Here is a 23,098-nt window from a genome sequence, read left to right as displayed (position 1 = left end):
AAGGCAAAGGGTCTTTATGAGAAAGGGAAAGGGAACCATTACATCCGTAGAAGAAAGGCATTTCTACTGGTGCAGAAAAGCTAACAGAGTGACGCTAATTCCAAAGAATCTTTAAAATTTTTTTTTCAATTACAGTTTACATTCAATATTGTTTTGTATTAGTTTCAGGTGTCCAGCACAGTGGTTAGACACTCACATGGCTTACAAAGTGTTCCCCCACATTTCAGTACCCACCTGGCATCATACAGAGTTATTGCGATATTATTGGCTACGTTCTCTATGCTGAACTTTATATCCCCCTGACTTTTTTAACAACCGTTCTATGCTTCCCAATAAATAATGTTTTTTAAATTCTCAGTCTGGCCATCAGTCCCGTCGTCATAATATCTGCTTTCTTGTTATCCCTGCAAACAGTTCTTGGGGACCTCATGTTGCTTTAGGGCTGGTCCAAAGGTTATGTTGCCGTTTAACATTCCAAAGCTTTGAGGCATAAGATGTGCAAGGCAGTTCCTTTGGGATGGCAGCTCTGACTCCATTTCAAAGTGGCTCCAAAAATAATAATAATAAATTTTTATTTTTTTTTACAAAACCCAAGTACAACCAGCTGGCAGGGGAGCCCACTGAGGTGGCTCATTAGCCTCCTGGGCAGAGTAAGATGGAGACAGAAGAGTGGACCTGGAGGGGCAAGCAGAAGACACAGCCAGTACATGATTCCATGACCACTACCTCCTCCATCCAACACATACTTTTTGAGCATCTATGATTTGAACGTGGCAGACAAGTCCTTGTCCCCATGGAACAGTCAGTGGTTATGGTATGGGGTGTGACATCAGGGCCATTGGGCCCAAAGTTGGAATGGCTGTTGAGTTTGGAATATCTGCCCAGCCTGACCTCCCTCTGCCCCCAGCAAACATTCTCATCATGTGGTCAAATGGGCCAGGTCAAAAGGTCACCACACCTGTGCCCCTTTTCCTACCCGTGACCAGGGTGCATCCCGCTCCTCTACACTGTGAAGCTTTATTTGAGAAAGTCATGCCACCCTTACAGACGGGGTATGGTCTGAGAGGTGTGTCGTTAGGCGATTTCGTCATTGTGCGGACACCAGAGCGCACCTACACGAACCTGGATGCTGTGGCCCACCACACACCTAGGCTGTATGGTAGAGCCCATTGCTCCCGGGCCCGCACAGCTGGTTACCGTAGTGAATATTGTAGGCAATTGTAACGCGAGGGTAAGTGTTTGTATATCTAACACAGAAGAGGTACAGTAAAAATATGGCCCGAAAGATAAGAGTGGTCCACCTGTACAGAGCACTTACCACACATGGAGCCGGCAGGGCTGGCAGGTGCTCTGGGGGAGTCGGGAGGGATGGCGAGGGAATGTGAAGGCCAGGGCATTACTGTGCACGACATAGGCTTTATAAACACTGTCCACTAAGGCTACACTAAATGTATTTAAAATTTTTTCTTTCTTCACTAATAAAATAACTTTAGTTTACTGTAATCCTTTTACTTTATAAACGTTTAAACTGTTTTTAACTTTCTGACTCTTATGATAACATTTAGCTTAAGATACAAACACACTGCACAGCTGTAAATAATATTTCTTTATATCCTTATTCTACATTAATAGCTATGAGTAATGCATTACACCCGAGCTTATAGGACCTATAATGTCACTAGGCGATAGGAATGCTGCAGCTCCATTATAATCTTAGGGACCACCATCATATGTGCAGTCCATCGTGTTGTTACGTGCACTGTAGTTTCGGGGTATGGGCCTGAGCCCCAGAGCAGGAGCCAGGAGCTCTGGGTTCCCAGGCCTCGAAGGCTGCCTTGCCCTTAGTAAGTACTTGTAGCAATAGAGTCTCCACAGGCCTTTGAGGCATGAATGATAAATGGTTTTATGCTCTCATAAAACATTGTGCTCTTCCTTGCTACTTTTGCTTATGCTCCTCATTTGTCCTTTTCTCCATAACTTGCTGTGCCTTTCCCCCAAATCCCAGGTCCCCCAGGAAGCCCTCATGGTCTCCAGCCCACAGCAGCCCAGCCCTTTTGCACCGATGACAGCCCAGGACCAAGTTGTCTCCCAACTGTCCCCTGTAGCACAGGGCTCACCTCCTTGATCACTGTGAGCTGGACTTCAAGTCCAGGACTGAATTTCAGGGCCATGTCTCATATATCCTTTGTGTTCCCACCTTGCCCCTGCCCAGCCCCATCATAGATGATGTGAGAATAATGATAACAGCAATAATGGGCCATCTCTGAGCACACACCCTGGGCCAGGGACATGCGGAGCCCCTTAGCTTGGATTATCTCATTGAATTTTCATGACAAGCCCACGAGGCTATAGCATGGCATTCTTACTCATTGGATGGACAAACAGGTTCAGAGAGGTTTCAGCGACTGCTCAAGCCTCCCACAGCAGGTGAGCAGTGGAGCCTGGCCCTGAACCCAGGCCATCCGGTTCCAAGTCCTGCTCTCCTAACCCCACGATGAGCTCTCTCTGCATCTCTACTCTTTGGCATTCTCCTCCCCACTATCTCCTCCTTTCCTCCCCGACTCAGCATCTAGAACAGATCTGGGCACACAGAAGGTGTTTAATAAATGCACGTAGATTGACTGTTAGATGAGGTGCACGCGAATGATCGATGCTCACGAGACCCTGGCCTTCCTATCAGCACTACAGCCACGGGAAAGCCTTGGCAGCCAGACCGCCCCCGCCCGCGTCCCTGTGTCCCCTCCATGGCCCGACAGCCTCCTTGCCTCCCAGACGGAGGGACCGGCTGGGTCTCCAGCCACCCCAGGGCGTGGCTCCTGACAAGCACCCTTTGCTTCCAGAGCAGAAACAGCATGCAGAAACCACTCTGCAGCAGAGCAACAGGGGCCCGTAAAGTCCAGTTATGAAGTGTCACGGTGTCTGAAACAACTGCCTCTTTACTGCGTAAGCACACGCCAGAAATCTGTTCATTTCTGGGCAGGGGCTAATGGAAAAAGAGAAAGATTTTCCACGTATTTATTATGTGAAACATAACATGCGGGGGAAATGTATGGCGATATGTAATTAGACATAAAACAAGCCAGACGTGAGGAATTGCCAAAAATCCATGGCAGGATAATGAAACGGCTTTACAAGGCCTTGCGTGGTATCATTTCTTTCACAGCCCGTCCCTGTACTCCATCGCCCCGGGAACCTGCTGAAGGGAGGCCTTGCCGTGGAAACTCAGAGCTGGGGTTCATTCGGGGGGATGCCTGGCTGGGCACCGTCCCTGATTCATTCCTGTAAAGATGTATTCATCCTGAGGCCCTGGCAGCAGAGGAGCTGGATAAAGAACGGTGGGTGTGGAGGGGCCGAGCCCATCCCAGGCAGAGGGTGATGGAAGGGACCCCCCTGGCTTCCCAGCAGGACTGGGCTGGACTATCATCTCTCATAACACACCAGCTGGCCAGCGTGGCTCTGATGCCATGTTGCTTTGCAACCCTCCCTAAACCACTGAATTCCCTGGGCCTCAGCTCCCTCCTCTGCAGAATGGGGAATGCAGTTCATCCAAGACACCTTTGCACAGGGATGTGTGCCAGGTGATTGATGACTACAACACAGGCAAGATCTTGCTGTCCTGACCGGTCCATGACAACCCACCTAGCACATCACTCATCCATAGGTTGGTTTCAAGGTTTTCATGAAAAACATGCCTGAACAGATCTTCCTGTGTTTTGTTTTGTTTTTTAATATCTATGTTTTATAATATTTTATAAACTGTGTACATTTCAATAACAAAGTTGGGGGACACAGATTTGGTTTTTATTTATTTACTAGAGGCCCAGTGCATGAAATTCTTGCACAGGGGAGGGGATCCCCTCAGCCTAGCCTGTACCCTCTCCAATTCAGGACCCTTGGGGGATGTCCTGGGGATCAGGCCTAAATCAGCAGTCAGACATCCCTCTTACAATCCTGGACTGCTGGCTCCTAATCGCTCACCTGCCTGCCTGCCTGGTCACCCCTAACTGCCCCCCTGCCAGCCTGATCGCCCCCAGCTGTACACCCCCTGCCTCCACCAGCCTGGTCGTCTCTTACTGCCCCCCCTGCTGGCCTGGTTGCCCCCAACTGTCCTCCCTGCTGGCCTGGTCGCCCCCAACTGCCACCCCGCCAGCCTGGTCACCCCATGCAGCCTGCTTGTTCAGTCATTTGGTCGTCCCTCACTTACCCCCCTGCGGCCTGGTCATAGGCAGCCATCTTGTGAAGTTGCGAGGGTTAATTTGCATATTACCTCTTTATTATGTAGGATTTGTGTTAATCTTCACCTGAGGATATTTTTTCCATTGCTTTTTCAGAGAGAGTTGGCGGGAAGAAGGGAGGAGAGAGAGAAACATCCATTGGTTGCCTCCCACATGCACCCCGATGGGGAGCGGGGAGAAAACCCACAACCCAGGTATGTGCCCTTGACCACGAATCAATGCAGGACCCTTTGGTGTGCGGGCTGACACGCTAACCACTGACCAACACCGGCCAGGGCAGATTTGGTTATTAAAAATATTTATTACAAGCAGGTTCCTTTTCCCACATTGAAAAGAAAACATATGACTGGAGACATTTAGAGACTGGAAACTGGATTAAGCCAATTCCTATGTCCTTATCAAACAAGGTACCAATTAAGAAAAAGCTATTTTGGAACTTAACGCTCGAGAAGCCCATGCACAACTTAAATGGGCAAAAGAGAAAAGACACAAAATAAAGTCAGAATGATCATCTACATCTTACAGTCTTTAATTAAGCACACGAAACTGTATTACTTCATATATTTCTCCATGAACTTTTTGTGAAAGATAGATCGCAGCTTATCATTGACAAATCTTTTGTCTTTCTTCTGGTCACGTCCACCTTTCACACAGATCTTGACAACAACACCTTCCTCCCACCTTCTCTTAGCTTCGCAGTTGACCTGGGCCTGGGACGGGCCCGTGATATTCAGGAGAGGGTTTCCACTCAGAATGCTTCCATGTGAATCCTTCCTTCTTCAGCTTTCTGTTCTCGGTCCTTCCCGGCCTGCTCTTCAGCTCTTTCTTTTTCAACGTTTTCCAGCTCTGCAAGAACTACAGTATCATCACCATCACTCTCCTCCTTCAAAATCTTCATCTTCATCTTCCCCGCCTGTTAGAGGATCACCTGCATCAAGGTCGGCAGCAGGAATCTGGTCTACCCGAGGCTGCTTTGACACTGAAGGGGAGGTTGCATGTGCTCGGGTTAGAGGATCTCTATTCTTTCCTCTGGTAGCAGCCCCCCCCTCCCCCCCCCACCCTGCCCAAGTCATGGTTCTGAACCTCTTCAGGGGCATCCTGAGTGGTCTGTCTATAGTTCATCTTTGTATGAGGGGGTAGCTCTCTACCTGAATGTTGCTTTGAGAGTTGGCTGAAATGACCTTCTCCTTTTCTTCTCCCTCCTCTCGCAGGTTCAAACGCTGGCCGAGCTGCTGTCGTCATCCTTTATGGATGGCCGAGGCCCGATTCCACAGCCTCTGGAGGTCACACAGACACCATTACACCTCTTGGTGTTTTGTTTGTTTGTTTTTTATTAACATAGAAGGTTTGCTACATGTACACCTGCCACTCCACAGGTATACAAACCCTTCTTTGTCCTTGCAGATGACTCCTTGCCAAATCTGCCAACCTTACTTTCTGAAGCTCCCCCACATCTGTCCCCAACACTTCCTTTCCCTCTGCAACTGCCCTGGTTCAGTCTCTCCACCTGATCTTAGCCAAAAGGTGGAGAAGTGATGCCCTGGTTCAATCTCTTGGTGTTTCTTTCCAAAACCATTACAACAGCTTCTAAATCTGGTCTGGGTGGTCTTCTGTCTTTGTCTCCCGATCCCCACCCCCATCCTCTCTCCATCTTTCTCTTTCTCTGGGTCCCCAGAAACTGACCCTGCAGTTTCCTCCATGGGGACTTTCTTGCCAGAACCCCGTTGTCCATGGAAAGCCCTAAGAGATGTGATGGGGGTTCTTCTTGCTCAGTCCCGGCTCTGGGCCATGTCCTGCTAGTGGTCCCCTCACAGGGTCTAGTGATGTAATTGCTGCCCTCAGCTGGCAGGCCAGTGGTGAGAAAGGCTTCCCACTTCTGCCCATCTCCCCTCCATAGGCAACAGGCTCACTCATTCACCCATCAGCTGAGCTCCCCGAGTTGCACTGCCTCCTGCCAGAACCCCGAGCGCACATGCTGTTCCTGCTTCCAGGCTCGCCCTTCCCTGCTTCTGTTGAATGCGCACGATTCCGGATCCCGAGGCTGATTCCTGACCGGGTCTCTCCCATCCCAAACACCCTTGCCTCTCCTCTTCATTCACTATGGAGGCCTGTTTCCACCTCTCTCGGCCCATGTTCTCTCCGCTGATCTGCCTCTTCCCTCTGTTGCTGATCATCCCCAGCACAGCCAGCTGCTCCCTCTCCCCAAATCTCCACGGCTCCATGCTACCTGTCCTTCAAGGCTCAGCTACAATGCCACCCCCTTAACACTTCCCTCTCGTTCCAGCTGGAAGCAATCTTCTCCTCATCTTAAATCCCCGGGGATGTTATCTGTTTCTCGCTCGGTCGCTTATCACTTTCCCAACTTGTGCTGGAATAATTTATGTGCGAGCCCACCTTCCCTTCTGGGCCAGGCCTTGTCCGTCTTGCCGACTCTGTGGCCTGGTGATGAAACATGTGTGTTCTGGAGACACGCCGGCTTCAAAGCCTGGCTCTGCTGCTTTTTAGCCACAGGAACTCGCTGTATTATGTTACTTCTCAGTGTCTCACATTGCTCATCTGCAAATGGAGGGCGGGGGTGTGTGTGCTAGCACCTGTCTTATAGGCTTGTTGGAGGATTACATGAGTGAGTACACAGAGAACACACTCAGGAGGGGGTCTGGCACACAGTAAGGGCTCCATAAATGTCAGATCTTCTCTCTTCCTCATGTTGTTGTAACTAAGTAGCACGCGGATAATTAATTCCATGTGCTGTCAGAGATGCGGCGAGAGTCGGTGGAATGATGAGAGATAGAGCCTTAAAAACTTCCTCATCAGAATGGTTTTCCTAGGTTGGTCATGTTAAAGAAGGCGACCACCTGCACCGCTAGCTTCATACTCAGAGACAGCGTCCGGCCCTGGCATTCAAACTCTGGGCCAACTGGTGCCCAGCGCCCCCAGGGACTTGCCAGAGGCCAGATCTGGGACTTGCACTCAAGCTCTCCTCCTGCAGCTGTTTTTCTTCTGTGCTTGTTGAATTTCTGAATAATTCGAGTTTCCAAATGTCCAAGCTCCAAGAGAAGGTGACTCCCCTGGGACTAGCCCGGAAGATGGGACCCCGCAATGGACAAGGGGCAAGGACCCATGACCTTGGGGCTCCCTGGGACTCACTGGACCTTCTCATAACTTGGGGGTGGAATTCAAGGGTCTGGAAACCCTGCCTCACGTTTGCCTCCTGGAACCTCAGGCCGTGCTCTGGGGAGCAGTTCTCTCTCTAAGTCAACACGGGAGAGCTCTTAGCTCTGAGTGAGACCGAGCATCCAGGGAAGGGCTGCCAGAGACAGGGGAAGAACTGGGTGAGAACAGGCCCGGTTGATGCAACTGGCCCGTCTGAAAACTGAAAATAGATCTGATCTGACGACATTTGGGCAACCATTGACCTTGTCATGACACCCAAAGTTCTTGGCTGGGGGGGCAAATTAGGCAAGAACATGTCAGAAAGAGTGTTCTTGTGCCTCAGCCCCCAGGAATGCGGGGTCCTTCCTGTCCTTGTGGAGGGAGCCTCAGGGGAGAGGAGCCCCAGGGGGCCAGCAGGCGGGGCCCTGTTATAAAGCCACCAGCACTGATGCCTCACAAACCACTTGTGCTGGGCGACACCCTCACTTCTCACAGCTTGTCTCCACCTGTCATGGTGTCTGCGAGGCAGGGGCTGGGAGGGAGGCTGGTGACGCAGGGCACGCCGGGCAGAGCGGCACAGAGGTGGGCTTGGATCTGGGGCAGCGTGGTGAGGGTTCTCCTTCGGGCGTCGTGGGTGTTGGAGCCAAGTTGGCACTCTCGCCTGGCCCCTGAGATCTCTGGAAAGTCTCTGAAACCCACCAAGGCCCAGCTTTCCTTCTTTAAGAGGGGGCATGAGTGCCTGCTCCAACTTTTCCAGGGCTATTGGGGGCAGGTGAAAAGGCTGGAGAGGGCAGTGGGCGAGTGTGGGGTCTGAGTCCCCCGAGAGCGGTGAGTTCAAGTCCTGCTTCCACCACTGAGCACTGTGTGTCCCTGAGAAACGGGAACACGTATTCTCACTGTCTTCATCTTTACAAAGGGGTCGTCGTGAGGACCAAAGAGGGATGCATGTGACGGGCAGCCCAGCGCCTGTGCATGCCATTGATTGCTAGCAAGGCACAATGCCAGGCACAAAGCCAAAGCTCAACTGATGTGAACAGAATGGACAATGTATAGAAGATTCCTTGGAAATTACAAAGGTCCACACAGAAGCAAGGGCTGTTCCATAGACCAGGCAGTGGGGCCCTTTGGGGAGCACGTACGGATTTTCTGCACCTGGAGGACCTTCTCCTTGCCCTCTTAGCATCTCAGGTTGGGGCTCAGCTTGGACTAGACCACCCATGCAACTGCCTTCCCCAGGAGGGGGCAGGGCCCAGCTGGGCTATGAGTGTCTAGACAGGAATGAACCTGTGATCCAACCTTAGGTTTCTGTCCAGAATGTTTAATGGTCAGGACACTAGGGCCCCTTAGTGCCCTCCCACTGAGCTCCTGTTGTAGGTTGGAGCAGGGGAGGGCTTTCTCAAGCGGGGGGTGTTTTTTCTGGGAGCAGAAGTGCAGGGAATCAAGAGGAGGGTCCCTGGCTAAGGTGGGCTGGCTGTCTCTTGGTGTGCTCTCCAGGCCCTGGCTGCCAGGTGGAGCTGGCTATGAGGGAGGCACGGATGGAGCCTGATGCATCGAATCTCCCAGCCCTGCCCCCCTTGCTGCTCCCCCAGAATTAATCTTTCAACTTCCAAGCACCAGGGAGCTGGCTATCAAACTTGTCTACATGGAGATGATGGAGTCATTGGGAGGAGCTAAGAGTCCTTAATAAGGCAAATACGTTAAATAATGAGTCCCAAGAACTACCCACCCCCACCACCATCACTACCAGGCCCCAGCTCACAGATGTGCGGCTGCATGCACACATGCATACACATGTGGATATGATACGACACAGACTTACTTTGAACAAATATTTCTTACACTTCTACAGGGCCCTGGCAGCGCAACACTGAATCCAGTTCTGTCCTCAGGGAGTGTGCAGTCCAGGGCAGATTGGGGAGAACAGACTTCATCAGTGTGGTGGCCGGTGCTCTCTCACCTGTGGGCAAGGCCAGGGGAGTGCTGGAGAGGGACATTCATTCTGCGTGTAGGGACCCGGGAGTGCTTCGAAGGAGAGCTGAAGGGTGTTGGAGGATGAGTAAGAGTTCTCCACGTGGGCAAGACAGAAATCTACGTAGATACTATGATATTTCCCCTGCCCTGCCCTGGTTGGCCTCGCTGTCCCAGGCCCATGATCCTGATACTTTGCATGTGTCTGCCACCATGAGCCACTGAAGGCCACGATGTGTCTTTGTGCCTCTAGTTCCTGCCTCATGTCTAACATACGGAAGATTTTCAAGATGTTAACACATAGGAGGCAGAGAACCACCGGTGCAAAGGCAGGAAAGAGTGGAAATGAGGGGCTGAGGCATTCGTCTGGACAGCACACCCGCAGAGGCACACAGGGACCTGAGACAGGGACTACGGAGAGCTGCAGACCCGGCACCTGTCCCCAGCTCTCCCTGCTGATTAGCTTCCCTGAGGCGGAGGCACGAATAGCTACTGTTCACACATCCTCCCAAACGCCCGCCTTCTCTCCTGCATGGAGGAGACAAGAAGACCAGTGTCGGCACGGGTTGCTCAAGATCAGGGACCCCGCCCCGTCTCTCCACTGTCACTGCCCACAGCTTACAGCCTGCAGCATGGCAAACGCCCGCATACACCACGGACCGGGGAGCACTTGCAAATCTGGTTCCCATTACGGTGCCAGGAAAGAAGCGGAGGAGATTCGCACGGTAAAGTCAGGCCAGATGTGAGCCGCTTGACAAAGGTCTCAAACATCAGAACAAGCCCGGTGGTTCTGACACGCCTGGAGGGTCTGAAAACATCCAGGGCTCCCTCGGTGTGGGGGTGGGGTGGGGTCGCTGGGAGGACTCCTGCCCCGCAGTGTTCCCAAAAGAATATAAAGTCACCCCATCGAATTACAAATGGCCTCACCCACGTGGGACACAAAGAGCAGCCCGATTCTCTCAAGGAGGAACAGGCCACCAACATTAATATTCTCGTTAGGGTGATGAGGAAGGTGATGCTGGCCCCATATTCTAATTAGGATGATGAGGACGGTGAGGCTGGCCCACTCCTGGCCTCTATCAGTGTGAGGCAGGCCTGCACAGTGGGTGAGGGCACGCCCCTGCCAGCCTGGACTACCTGGCCCTGCCCTTGCTAGACTTGTGAGCTTTGGTGAGGATTTGGTGAAGGTCCCAAGGCCGTACGCAGCCCCAGCACAGAGCCTGGCTCAGAGTCACTGTCCAACAAGACTGAACTGTCATTAGCATTCTCGCTAAGATCCTCCACACCAACCCAAGAGATGAGCAGGAGAATCACCCTCATTTTGGAAATGAATAAACCAGAGTTCAGAAAAGGTCATTAACATGTGCCACGATCACACGGCCAGAACCAGCAGAGCTGAGCCTGGAGCCCCAGCCACGGGCCCAGGAGCCCTCGCCTGTGAGCTGTTACATGACTTCCCAGCATGGGATGAGGCCCCAGAGGCCCTGACTCAGGAGCTGGGGCCAGGCCGGGACAAGGAGAGAGAAGGCAGAATGGAAGTGTCAATAAAGAAACAGGCACCAGCCCAGCCAGCATGGCTCAGTGGTTGAGCGCCGAACTATGAACCAGCAAGTCACGGTTCAATTCCCGGTCAGGGCACATGCCCTGGCTGTGGGCTCCATCCCCAGTGTGGAGTGTGCAGGAGGCAGCCGATCAATGATTCTCTCTCATCATTGATGTTTCTATCTATCTCCTTCTCCCTCTCCCTTTAATATATATATATATAATATAAAGAGAGAAACAGGCACTAGGACGTTAGAATATTCCAGAAGGGGGATAAAGAACCAGTGGACACCCCTTGCCCCATCCCTTCCTCAGCTGAGACAGGCTGGCTGGGGGAGACTTGGGTGTGAGCTGGGGGCCGATGCTGACGGCTCCCCAAACAGCTCCCTGTTATTTAGTAAAAGAATCCGGGGACCTCCAACACTCCAGAAGTCTAGATTTTAAATAATAATCAGTAAAATTGGTGAAAACAAAACAAAACAAAAAAACCCCCAACTTTTCAGTCAAACCAACCAGAAATCCAGGCAGGTGGGTTGAAAACGTGGGAACCTCGGGCCATGCTACTTTCAGTCAGGTTTCATCGAAACTTCTGCAAAAACAATCAGAAACGTGGTCAGTTCATCGCGAAGTCCTGGGAGTCTAGACAGAAGTTCAGGCAGGCTGCACATGTCCTGAGGTGGGGAGCTGGAATTCGCTGAGGCGGGCCCCAAACGCAGCAAGGTCAGTCCAACATCCACATCAGCCCAAAGCCATGGCAGCGCCAGCCCCGCCCGGCCAGCTGGCGTGGTGCAGGCCGGCGTCCGGGTGTGGGGCTGGGTCTGGGCCGGGTAGACAGAGACAGAACGGACTGGCTGTGTGCACAGGCAGGGGAGCCAGAGTGGAGAAGAAATGGTGCTGTCCAGGGATTTCCGGAGCCGTCTGCACCAGGAGCCGGGCCGAGGAATGCCGGGCTGAGCAGGACTGGCGTTCCCAGACAAGCCAGCCCCTGCCATGCCTCGAGGAGACTTGAAGTGCCACTTCGCTGAAGTGCCACTTTGCAGCAGGTCACCCAGCTGTCGGGCCAGCCCGCCCTCCGGCCGCTGGGATGCCAGCCAGGACACCCTCCCCTGAAGGACAGCGGCCCTGTGAGCACATGTCGCTCACCTTGTCCGCGTGCACCGCCTGTCTGTTCTCCCACGCTCTTTCCCCTCTCTGGCCAGAGCTGAGCCGGCAAAGCCAAGGGCTGGCCTGGCGCCTCAGCACATGGAGGTGTAGCTGGGCTCTGACCCAGCTCCTCAAACAGGTTCCATATGGCCCTCCCGGCCGCCCCGCATTCCCCTTCCCCACCTTGACTGTTTCTGAGATTAAACCCTTTCCCGGTTGTCAGCAAGCCGCCGCCGGGAGGGGCTGCCTCTCTGCTTCTGGGACGGAGCCGGTGTGGAATACTCATCAGAGGCTGGTGGAGGGGACCAGTTCCTGTGCTGTGGGGGGTGTGGGGGTGGCACAGGGTGTGAGCGTGAGAGAGCGCTGTCTGCCCCTCAGCCTCTGGAGCAGTTCCCAGGGTCTGGCCTTGGCATCGGAACCCCAAAATTCAAGGTGGGAATGTGCATCGAATCTGGGTCACTTGGACTCTCTTCTGGACCCAGAACTCCTTCTGCAGTGAAGAGGGATGTGATGAAAGCAAAGGGACCGCTGAGATGGGAGGGGAGCAGGGGGGAGGGAGGGAGGCTAATCCACATAAGGGGGCACAGTGACACATGGACCCCCATCAGCCAGGGAGGGTGGACGTGGGACTAGAGTGGTCCCGGCGTCCGTCCTGGTGGAGCCTGGGACTCACCCTTTGGTTGAGGGCCTGTGGGGAAGTCTTGGGGTCCTGGGACTGGAACATTGGGGTGGGCGGGAGTCTGGGTGCTCCCGGAGCTTCAGAATGAAGTATGACCCTGGGATTGAAGTATTTTAATAATTTAACAGCCGGCCATGTAGTCACAATGGTCCCAGCTGAACCTTGGCCTTGGATTGGAGCCCGTCTCAGCTTGGGCTCTGTCTTCTTCCCGGGAAAGGCTTCTGTTGACTGTGAAACCTGAAGATATACACACACACACACGTGTGTGCGTGCGTGTGCATGTGTGTACGTGTGTGTGTGTGTGTGTGCGTGTGTGACCTCTCTGGACACCCGGCAGTTTTTGGTGCTCAGGACATACACAAGCACGTGCCCACCCGGCGCACGGCCTGCTCCTGCCCCAGGTCCAGCCCCACCAGGTCCAGCCCCACCAGGTCCAGCCCAGAGGCGTAGCTGATCCCTGTCTGAGCCCCTGGCTGCAGCATGTCCTGGGGCTTCTGCGTTCTCATCCCCCGCTCCTGCCAGACCCAGGCCCAGGATCTGGGCGCAGAGCATTTGGGACGCTCCCATTTGGATGGTCTCCTCACACCTGTCCTCCCACCCCAGCCAGCCGCAGCCTTGGCCTGGCGCTGGGAGCCCATCCCGCCCCCTGGGGAGATCAGAGCGGGCTCCGGTCTGCCTGCAGTGATGACATCTGGCCGGAGCAGGTGGCGATTTAGAATCTCAGCCCTGCAAGGGCCTCTGAGCTCCATCCTGGCGGCCTCAGTTTTCACATGGAAACCGAGAGGGGAAGGGACACCGAGCTGGGGCTGAACTGGGCTTAGAACTCAGGGCTCCCCAGCCCCTTGAAGTGCCCCAGCAGCATCCTCGTGGGCAGAGGGAGAGAGTGGAGAGTCGAGCCAGAGCGTCCCTTCTCCAGGACAAGCCGTGTCAGAAAGTCCTCAGAGGTGGATGGCTAACGGCCGTGTGGCCCCGCTCTCACCCACATCTCTGTCACCTCTGAATCCGTGTGGGATGCCAGGCATCTTGCTGCCTCGGGGAGACCCACAAGAGGGCAATTTCAGGGCATGATGGGAGAATGGTCTGCGGAACATTCTGGAACACTGGTGCAGGGAGGGGCCTGGATAGAGGAGGCCGAGTACCCTCAACCCCACTTTTCTGTCCTATGACTCACTCCCTTCCTGCCACCCTCTCCTCAGCCATTAAAGCTGCTGCTATTACAGGGACAGAATGTGAGCTGATTTTATTTCTTCTTTTGGGGTGCGGTTGGAAGTCTGGGCTGACAGTCATGGCCCCAGCCAGCCCCTGAGCCTTTGAGTGCGCGTGTAAGGGGGCTGTGCATCTGGCCCAACTCCCCGCTGCCTGCCCCTGTCCATTCCCACTTGCCTTTACCCTTCACCGGGAAACCCTTTCCAACAGTCCACACCCAGATGTCCAGGCATCATCACGGGGTGAGGGGGGATACGGGGGCGGGGGCAACTTTGATTCCTCCCCCCACTCCCCAGCGCTCATTCCATCTTCTTACAGCTGGGCCCTGCTCACCTACTTCTCCTAAGATGTTCCCGGACATGCCCTCCTTCCAGTCCCACTCCAACCCTGCCGGGGGCTTTGGCCATCCCTCCGCCTTTCACCGGCCTCCACGCCGTTTCCCCACTGCACTGCATTCCTCTGCTCGAGCGTAACCCCGGAGTCCCAGTGACCGAGGGGCGATGCACTTGTTTGGGACTCTATTTTCTTCTGGGAGTTCACTCTGTGCTCCGCATTCAAAGCACCGAGCCTCTGTGATTAGGAAGAGGGGTGGGACGGATGGTGAGTGGAAGCCAGGAGCCACCTGGCGTGGGACCCCACCGCCCAGGACTTTAGAAGAAGTTGATGTCACGACAGCCCCTCACCTGCTGATGTCATTGCCCCTCACTATAGCTCTAGGAGGGAGGCGGGCAGGGAACTGAGCTCATGTTACAGCGAAGAACTGAGCTCAGGGCTTGACCTCGGCTACATTGAGGACAGGGAGGAATTGGAACCCAAAGGCAGGTCCCTCCCTACCCACCTTCCCCCAAATTTGTCTGCAGATGAGAATCATCTGATGTGTTTACTGATTGCTAGGTTCTAATTCAAACCTTTGAATCCGAATTTCAGAGGCGAGAGGGCAAGTCTCCTGCCTCTTCTGACTAAGCTCTCTTGCCAGTGTTCTGCAAATTTATTTGAAGGCTTAAGCCTTTTATTCCAAAAATCTTTATTCTGGAGAGAAGAACCAATGAAACAGATTAGATCAAAGGGATTGGAGGTGACCCCCTGCTTCCCTGAGGGAGTTCCATAGAGGTCCCCCCCCCCTCCCCCCCCGTGCCTCCGGGCCTGACCTAAAAACCGGAACCACACTCTCATTCAAACCCCAGGCCTGCCACTTACCAACGCCAGAATACTACTTAACTGCTCGGTGCCTCAGTTTCCGCATCTGTACAACGGGGACAATGATGTTATCTGCCTCCAGAACCGTTGTGAGGATCAAATGGGCAAATGTCTGTTAAGCAAAGAGAACAATGCCGGCACATAAATGCTAAATAAAGGAATGCCATGCGCTGACATCCAAAGGGAGAGAGCTGATCATGTTACTTACCTCCCTGTCTTGGCTGATCATTTCATGAGGCCTGTGCCATGCATAGCTAATTTAAATGGCTGCCTTGGTTAAAGGAATGATTAAATGACAGCATCTTAATAAATCAGAAAGAAAAGCAGTCAAAGCAATTGGTAGATTTAATTAAGCTGTTTGGAGTATTTTTTAAAACACTGATTAGATTATGGTGGATGCTGCTGTTTTGCATGGGTTGACCAGCCACCTCTGTGCACATGGGTAGCCTGGGAGGGGGTGGTGAGCAGATACGCTTTAGCCACCCCTGACCTCGCCCCAGGCTTCCGGAGAAGTTTGCAAGAAGCAGACAGACGTCAGACGGAGGACTCGCCGCCAGTGTGTCCCTGATTGCTCAGGTGCCCTCCGAGTCACCAGCGGGTCAGACCCAGGCGATCTTGAGTGGTTTCCCAGATGGGACCTTTGAGCTCTGCTAATTCATTCCACCCTGTTTCCTCTGGGGGGCTCACAAAGGGGCTATTTACTTCCTGTCCCCCCATTGGGATCTTTTTAGAGGGGGCAGCTCTGTTGGGTCTGGGCAGGAAAGGGCGTGGGGAGGACAGGAATAACCGCTTCTTATAGCGACAGAGGATGATTTGGCTTTGGGTGGCAGGCATCTTAAACCTATGTGATCCCATTAACCAATGCCACCTCAATAAATCTAAAAAAAAAAAAAAATTGCCGTTCCTTCCCAGGCTCTGCTGTCTTCTCTGAGGACCCTCAGACGTGTGTGGGCAACATCCAGGGCAGTTCCAGGAGAGAGGATGCTGGCTGTCGGGGAGACCCTGGGGTTGTCTGGAGCCAGGACCTCTTTAAGATAAGTCACATTTACACCCACATGGATTGGTTAGGCTGATCATAGAAGGGCAGCCTGAGGGGTGGGGAAGGATCCCAGACAGGAAGTGAGAGAGCTGATAATGTTACTTACCTCCCTGGTCAGTGGCTTCCATAAGGTCCCCAACCCTCCCTGGACCCCTGTCCTGGTTGACCCAGGCTGCATGCCAACCTCGATTTGTGATGGTCTCTCAGGCCCCAAGCTCAACTAAAGGCTACTCCCTCTGCCTCAGGACCTTTGCATGTGCTATCCATGATTGTTTCCTAAGCTCTTTACCTGTGCAATGCCTCCTCAAGTTTAAAGCCTTGTTCTGAATATCACTGTTCCCAGGAAGTCTTCCTTGAAGTTGTGCACACCTCCCCTGCCCCCAGCACCTTGCCAGGTTAGGTTAAGATATTTGCTCTTCCCCCTTATTACATGCACTCAAGCTCTTTAGATGTCTCCTTCAGGGCGCTCAGCACAGTTGTAACTCATGCTTCCCCCAGTGCACATCTGCTGGGACTCGGCTGCCAATGACTCACACTGCATCCCTCACTGTAGCCTGCCTGGTTTCAGGTCACCTCTCCTTCCATGGGTGACCCACACAGGCAGTGGCCCCTTGCCTCAATGTGAGACAAGCCTGCAGGGCCATCGCAGCTCAGGAGTGTCCTGCAGGGTGACCGAGGACTAAAGTACAACCACATTGCAGGCCGGCTCCTTCCTTACTGGTTACTTGTCCCCCCCTTATCCACCATTTTGCTTTCTATGGTTTCCGTTACCCATGATCAACTAGTGTCTGAAAATATCAAATGGAAAATTCCAGAAATAAACAAGGCATAGGTGTTAAATTGTAAGCTACTCTGAGCGGTGTGATGAAATCTTGTGCAGTCCAGCTCCATTTTCTTGGGATGTGAATCATCCCTTTGTCCATCATATCCACACTGAATATGCTATTTGCCCATCAGTAACCATCTCGATTATCAGATCTGTTATCAGAGAAAGAAAGAGAGAGAGAGAGAGAGAGCCAGAGAAAGAGGATATTCACATAACTTTTATTGCAGTGTATTGTTAGGATTATTCTATTTTATTATTGGTTATTGCTATTAATCTCTTACTGCGCCTAATTTATGAATTAGGCGTGATCAGGAAGGACTCTGCTAAGCTCATTCACGTGGAGGTACCAATGGTAGACAGTAGCTTGGAGGACTTCTGGTCCAAGAGTCATCTGATACTAACGAGGCTTATGTCGAAAGGTAGATGAGCCTTTAGGAGTCAGCAAAGTGGGCGATGGGGCCAGATCGGGGTGTTTCTGACTGGGTGAGTCAGGGGCACCCCGGGCCAGCAGCCTGAGGAAGACAGAGGCACCTTATGGCCCCATGAACAACGGGGGTGGGGCTGGTACTTGTCAGAACCACAGAGGTGCCCCATCTCGGGGTCTCCGAGGGGGACGAACAGGTGGGGGAGGAGGGGCCTGGTTGGCTGTGCCACGACTGCCCTTTGGAGCTGAGCTTCTTCAGCTGTATAGCGATGGGTCACAGCAGCCAGTGTGCACCCGCACATGCAGCTGAGCTCAGTTAGGAAGCAGGTGCCACATTGGCTTGTCCACACCGGAGAGCTGAAGCACGCGCCTGCAGCAGAGGCCCCCAGGCTTTCTCCGTCCACCCATCCTGAGGGCCAGTCATTTTCACGGTGCCCCTAGGCATACCACGTGCGGGCGCGCCCGTACAGTGCGATTGAAACTTTGTGGCCCATGCACAGAAGTCGGTATTTTGTGGAAGAGCCACACTCAAGGGGCCAAAGAGCCGCATGTGGCTCGCGAGCCACGGTTTGCCGACCACTGCCCTAGGCCGAAAGGAATGCCAAAGAGGTCCCCGGGGGGAGTGACTCAGTCTAAACAGCACAAAGCTGACCGTGTAGCCATCTGAAAAGGTGCACAAAAACGGAAAGAGAGAACCATTTCTGTTTCATTTTGGCATCAGCAGGTCCTCACTCCTGGGAGGCGTGCGGGCACTGTGTGACAGCTCGGGCCTTGGCGTCACGTTGGACACGGTCACACGTGTCCTTTCCACGCAACGTTCACAGGGCGCTTGCTTTGTCACCTTCACCACCCACAGAAAGACTGTCTCTAAGATGTGACGTTTTTGAAAGGAAAGTCACATGATCTCATGGTGACACTGTGGACTGGGAGCTAGCAGTTTGCAGAGCGCCCGACAGATGTCACTGCGCTGCCCTCAAAACCTCTGGCGTCCCTACCACGTCTCTTAGACCTGCCCTGTGGCCTCGGTGCTCTGTGTGGGAGCTGTGGCCTTCGTGTTAACCACGGTCATCCCCAGCGAGGGGAATTTGGGATAATGCTTCCTTCTTTCTTCATACTCTTTCCAAATCTCTTTCATAATGAGCTTATAATGCTTAAAAGAGAGCAGAACCAGATAGAGGGATGATTGCACATCATGAATGCACTAAATGTTACTAATGGCAACTAGTATGTCATGTGCATTTCACCACCAGAAAAATCCCTACAAAATGAGATGTCAGAGGGGAAAAAATTGTATGTTTAAAATCCCGAAGCTCAGAGGGAAGTTGGGTGAGATGATGAAAGGGAAGAATCTGGAAGCTGGGAAGCTGGGGGGCATCACAGCAGCCACGGTCCCCAACCACTCACACTGCCCCCCAACCTGCTGCCCGCCTCCCAGGGAAATGCCCTGCACAGAGACTGCCACCACTCCCCCACCCCAGCTTCCCCGAGGGAAACCCTTCACCATCCCCCGGACTGGCTGCCTTGTTGGCAGAGAGGGGGGCGGGGTGGGGGGTGGGAGGAACAGGCTCCAGGGATCCCCAGAAGGTAACCCTCAGGCAGACTCCCTTGGGGCTGAGCAGCCAGCGGAGGCAGCAGGAGGCCAGCCGCTGGTTTTAAATCTCCTGCTCCTCAGTGGCCATGCTTACTCTCGATCATAATGTCTCTTCTATTGATGCTCTACCTGTCCTTTCCGTCACATGGACTGTGGCCCCTGCTCCAGCTGCCCAGGTAAACGCACAGAGAGAAAGACGGGCTGTGCTTGTGCGTGGCCGTGTGTGTGCACGCCCGCCCTCTGAGAAAGCCGGTGACTGAGCCAAGCCCTCCTTTGCTGAGCCTCCTTGTGCTAGGCTGCTGTGCACATGAAGAAGTGGCCGCTCAGAGGGCCTCTGGGGATGCTCAGAGGTGGTCCAGCCTATGGCCCTGACAGCCCAGGCAGAGGCACTGCAGAGGAGATGCAGAGAGAGATTGCAATCTTAGCCCAGGCTACCTCTTCCTGCATCTGCTTCCTTCCGTCTGGGACAGTCCCTGCACACTTCTCTCTCTCTCTCTCTCTCTCTCTCTCTCTCTCTCTCTCTCTCTCTCTCTCTCTCTTTCCCCCTCTCTCTCTCTTCCTCTTCTTGTAAGACCATCAGTCTTACCGGATTGGGGTCCCATCTTGTGACCTCATTTAATCTTAATTTCCCTCTAAAGCCCTATCTCTAACGACAGTCACAGTGGGATTAGGACTTGAACGCATGAATTTGGGGTTGACACCATTCAGTCCATAGAACAATGCAAATCAAAATACGGCTTTTAGTACATGACACAGGAAAGATTACATTCCTTTAGTGGTGGAGAAAGTGTGGACCTAGAGCTACATTGAAAAATAATTAGATAAATACATAGGAGAAGGCACTGAAATTCAAACTGTCTCCAAGCATCAAGGAGTTTAAATTCCATCTGGGCAAGTAATACAAGTTTGAAAAGTGAAAGATTACAGGACAATTTGGGATATACGTAGGATAAGTGCCACAGGTACTCTAGCTTAGCGTGATGTCGCGACAGCTTTCTTAATATCATTAAGGTAGAAGCTACTGCGTATCTCTCCATCTGCTCACTCTCCCTGGCCGGGAGCTGATAGAGAACGCCAGGAATATGTGTGACCATCCGCCTTTGCCTGGGTATGGAGTACCTGGTGCATAATCTTATGCTGATGCCTCATTTATACATGTACTTAAAGAACTATACATAATTTATAAAAACTTTTATTGTGAAATAACTTTTAGATTTGCAGTAGAGTTGCAAAGATGGTACAGAGTTCCCGTACCCTTCCTCCAGCTTCCGCTAATGTTGTCATCTCACATCGCCAAGCTACACTTGCCAAAACGAAGACATCAACGTTAGCACAACACTATTCACTCAGCCGTGGACTGTATTTGCATCTTCTCAGTTTTTCCACTAATGTCCTTTTTCTGTTTCGGGACTCAGTCGATGCCAGATGGCATTTAGCTATCGCATCTCCTCAGGCCCTCCACCTGTGACTGTTTTTCAGTCTTTGGGGCTTCTTGGTCTTGATAGTTTTGAGGAATACTGGTCAGGTATTTAGTAGAATGTCCCTTTATTTGGATGTGTCTGATGCGTTCTCATGATTAGGCTGGGCTATGGATTTGGGGGGAGAGTATCACAGAGGTTCGATGCCCTTCTTACAGCATCAGGTCAGAGTGAACCTGATCAACATTTGTTATTGCTAATCATGTTACTTTTGATTAACCTGGTTGAGATGGGATCTGGCCAGGTTTCTCCACTATAAATGCTACTCTTTTCCCCTTTCCCTAGCTACTTATTACACGTGAGACATGAATCTAGCCCACTTTCACGAGAGGGGAATTAAGCTAATCTCCTGGAAAGGAGGTATCACAGAATCCCTGGACATGTGTTAACAACAACAACACAGTAATTAGTAAGTATTTGTGGGGAGACACTTTGAGGCTATGCAAGTATCCTGTTTCTGCCTATGGTTTTGCCCACTAACTTTAACATTTGTCAGTGGATTGTGCCTGCAGCAATTACTACTCTGATGTTCTGATTTTGGGTTTTAATTTTCCTCAGTCCTCCCTCATTTATTAATTAGAATTCCTTTTCAAGAAAGAGTTCTCTCTTTCCCACCATTTATTTCTTATTAAATCATTTATTTGCATCACTTTGGCTTCATGGGGATTTGTTTTATTGCTTAAATGGGTGCAAAGTTGGCCACTGAAAGTTCTTTGGCTTGGCTCTTCTGCCTTCTCACTTGTTTAAACAGCACTTCCTCACTTCCTGACACGCAAGACGCTTTAGGCTCAGCTTGTGTTTTCCTGCCCCAGACATAGAATCGGTGCTTCATCAAGGAGCCTGGTTCCTCTTATTAGATAACGAGAGGCCCAGTGCACCGGGGCATGCACCGGTGGGGTCCCTCGGCCTGGCCTGTGCCCTCTCACAACCCAGGACCCCTCAGGGGGTGTCATTCACCCTCCATCCCTCCTTTCATCCATCCATCCATTGCTTTTTTTTCTTTATTCCGGACTCATTCTCCATTGACCACTATGCTGTTCCCAGCCCCCCTGCAAGATGCTTCAGAGAAAAGGAGAGAAGGTCCTTCCCTTTCAGGGGTGACATACCAGGTAGTTGAGAAAACATCTCTGACATGCTGACCCTCCTTAAAAATGCCTGTTTGATTAAGAAGTACAAGTTGGCAATTGTAGAGCATAGGGAATACAGCCAATACTATTGTAACAACCATGCATGGTGTCAGATGGGTACTAGGCTTATCAGGGGGACCGACCACCTTGTAAGTTATATAAGTGGCCACTATGCTATACATCTGACATTAATATAACATTGAAGGTCAACTGTAATAGAATATTGAATGTCACCTGTAATTGAAAAAAATATTAAATGCCCTTCCCTTACCTGCCGGCCCTCCCTTCCTGCATGACCACGGTTTTCCCTGGCATCATAGGCCCCGGGTTTGAGTGTCTCCCACTGAAGGGAAAGTTCCCTGCTGGCTTCACCCCATGACCTGGACTCAGTGGGACCAGGGACACTCCAGACATGGGGCCTTTGTCTCAACTTCTGGCCACCCCTGCTCTTCCACGGGTCACCCATCCACCCGCAGCCCCAGCTCCAGCCCAGGCTCACTTTCCTGAAACTCCAGAAACTGATGTCCTTGTGACGGAAGGGGGGAGGGAGGGCAGAGGCCGGGGCGGGCAGCACAGGGGTGGGGACAGCCTGGGGCGACTGGGCCTTGAGAATGGAATCAGCAGGTGCAGCCCGGTTGGAACAGGCCTGGCGACATATGCTCACAGTCCCTGGAACAAGCCTCACTTGTTAGAAAAGAAAAACAAAACAGCCCATCTTTCTTTGCGTAGAGTTAACGCATCTTTGAAGCTCGTGGCTCCTCCAGGCCCCGGCGGCGGCTGAGGTCAGTGTGTTTGGTCAGGCTGGCTGCCAGCCCGCCGTCTCCCAGCGCGCCCACCCCTTCATCCCCGTGTCTGAAGCCGTAAATCACCCACATGCTCTCTCTGAGGGGGAAGAGGTCTCGGGACCTGCTGGGCTGGACAGAGAGAGGGCTCCTCACACAAACACCCGTGGCCCCTTCCATTGCGGGCAAGCAGCCTCTGTGGCTGGGAAGGATTTGGGGGGAGGTGGGCAGTGGAGTTCACATGAATCTGCTCTGGCCAGTAGCCTCAGAAATAAGATGGGGCCGGGCCTGCGTGGCTCAGTGGTTGAGCATCGACCGATGAGCCGGGAGGTCACGGTTTGATTCCTGGGCAAGGCACATGCCCTGGTTGCCGGCTCAGTCCCCAGTGTGGGGTGTGCAGGAGTCAATCTGTCTATCATTCCCTGTCATCACGAATGTGTCTGTTTCTCTCTCCATCTCCCTTCCTCTCTGAAATCAATAAAAATATATTTAAGAAAATAAATAAGATGGGCACAAAGTTCCGTGTGCCCGATTGCCTGGAGGTCCTGCTCAGGTGCAGACTCTGGTTCTGCAGGGCTGGGGTGCGGCCTGAGGGCCTGTATTCCTAGTGAGCTCCCAGGTGCTGCTCCCTTGCTGGTCCCAAGGTCACGAGCAGTGAGGTTGAAGGGCTGGCCAGCCTAAAAGGGTCACCGTGCTGGAAGCGGGGTG

General features: G+C 52.6%; 1 pseudogene; it reads right to left on the bottom strand.

The window, feature by feature from the left end:
- Positions 1–4,786: 4,786 nt before the first annotated feature.
- LOC132214524 (spliceosome-associated protein CWC15 homolog) lies at positions 4,787–5,477 on the bottom strand (annotated as a pseudogene).
- Between the last annotated feature and the right edge of the window lie 17,621 nt (positions 5,478–23,098).

This window comes from Myotis daubentonii, chromosome 13 (assembly GCF_963259705.1).
Source record: "Myotis daubentonii chromosome 13, mMyoDau2.1, whole genome shotgun sequence".
NCBI classification, from domain to species: domain Eukaryota; kingdom Metazoa; phylum Chordata; class Mammalia; order Chiroptera; family Vespertilionidae; genus Myotis; species Myotis daubentonii.
The sequence above is the reverse complement of the archived record's forward strand: the minus strand, read 5'-3'. Positions and strand labels throughout refer to the sequence as shown.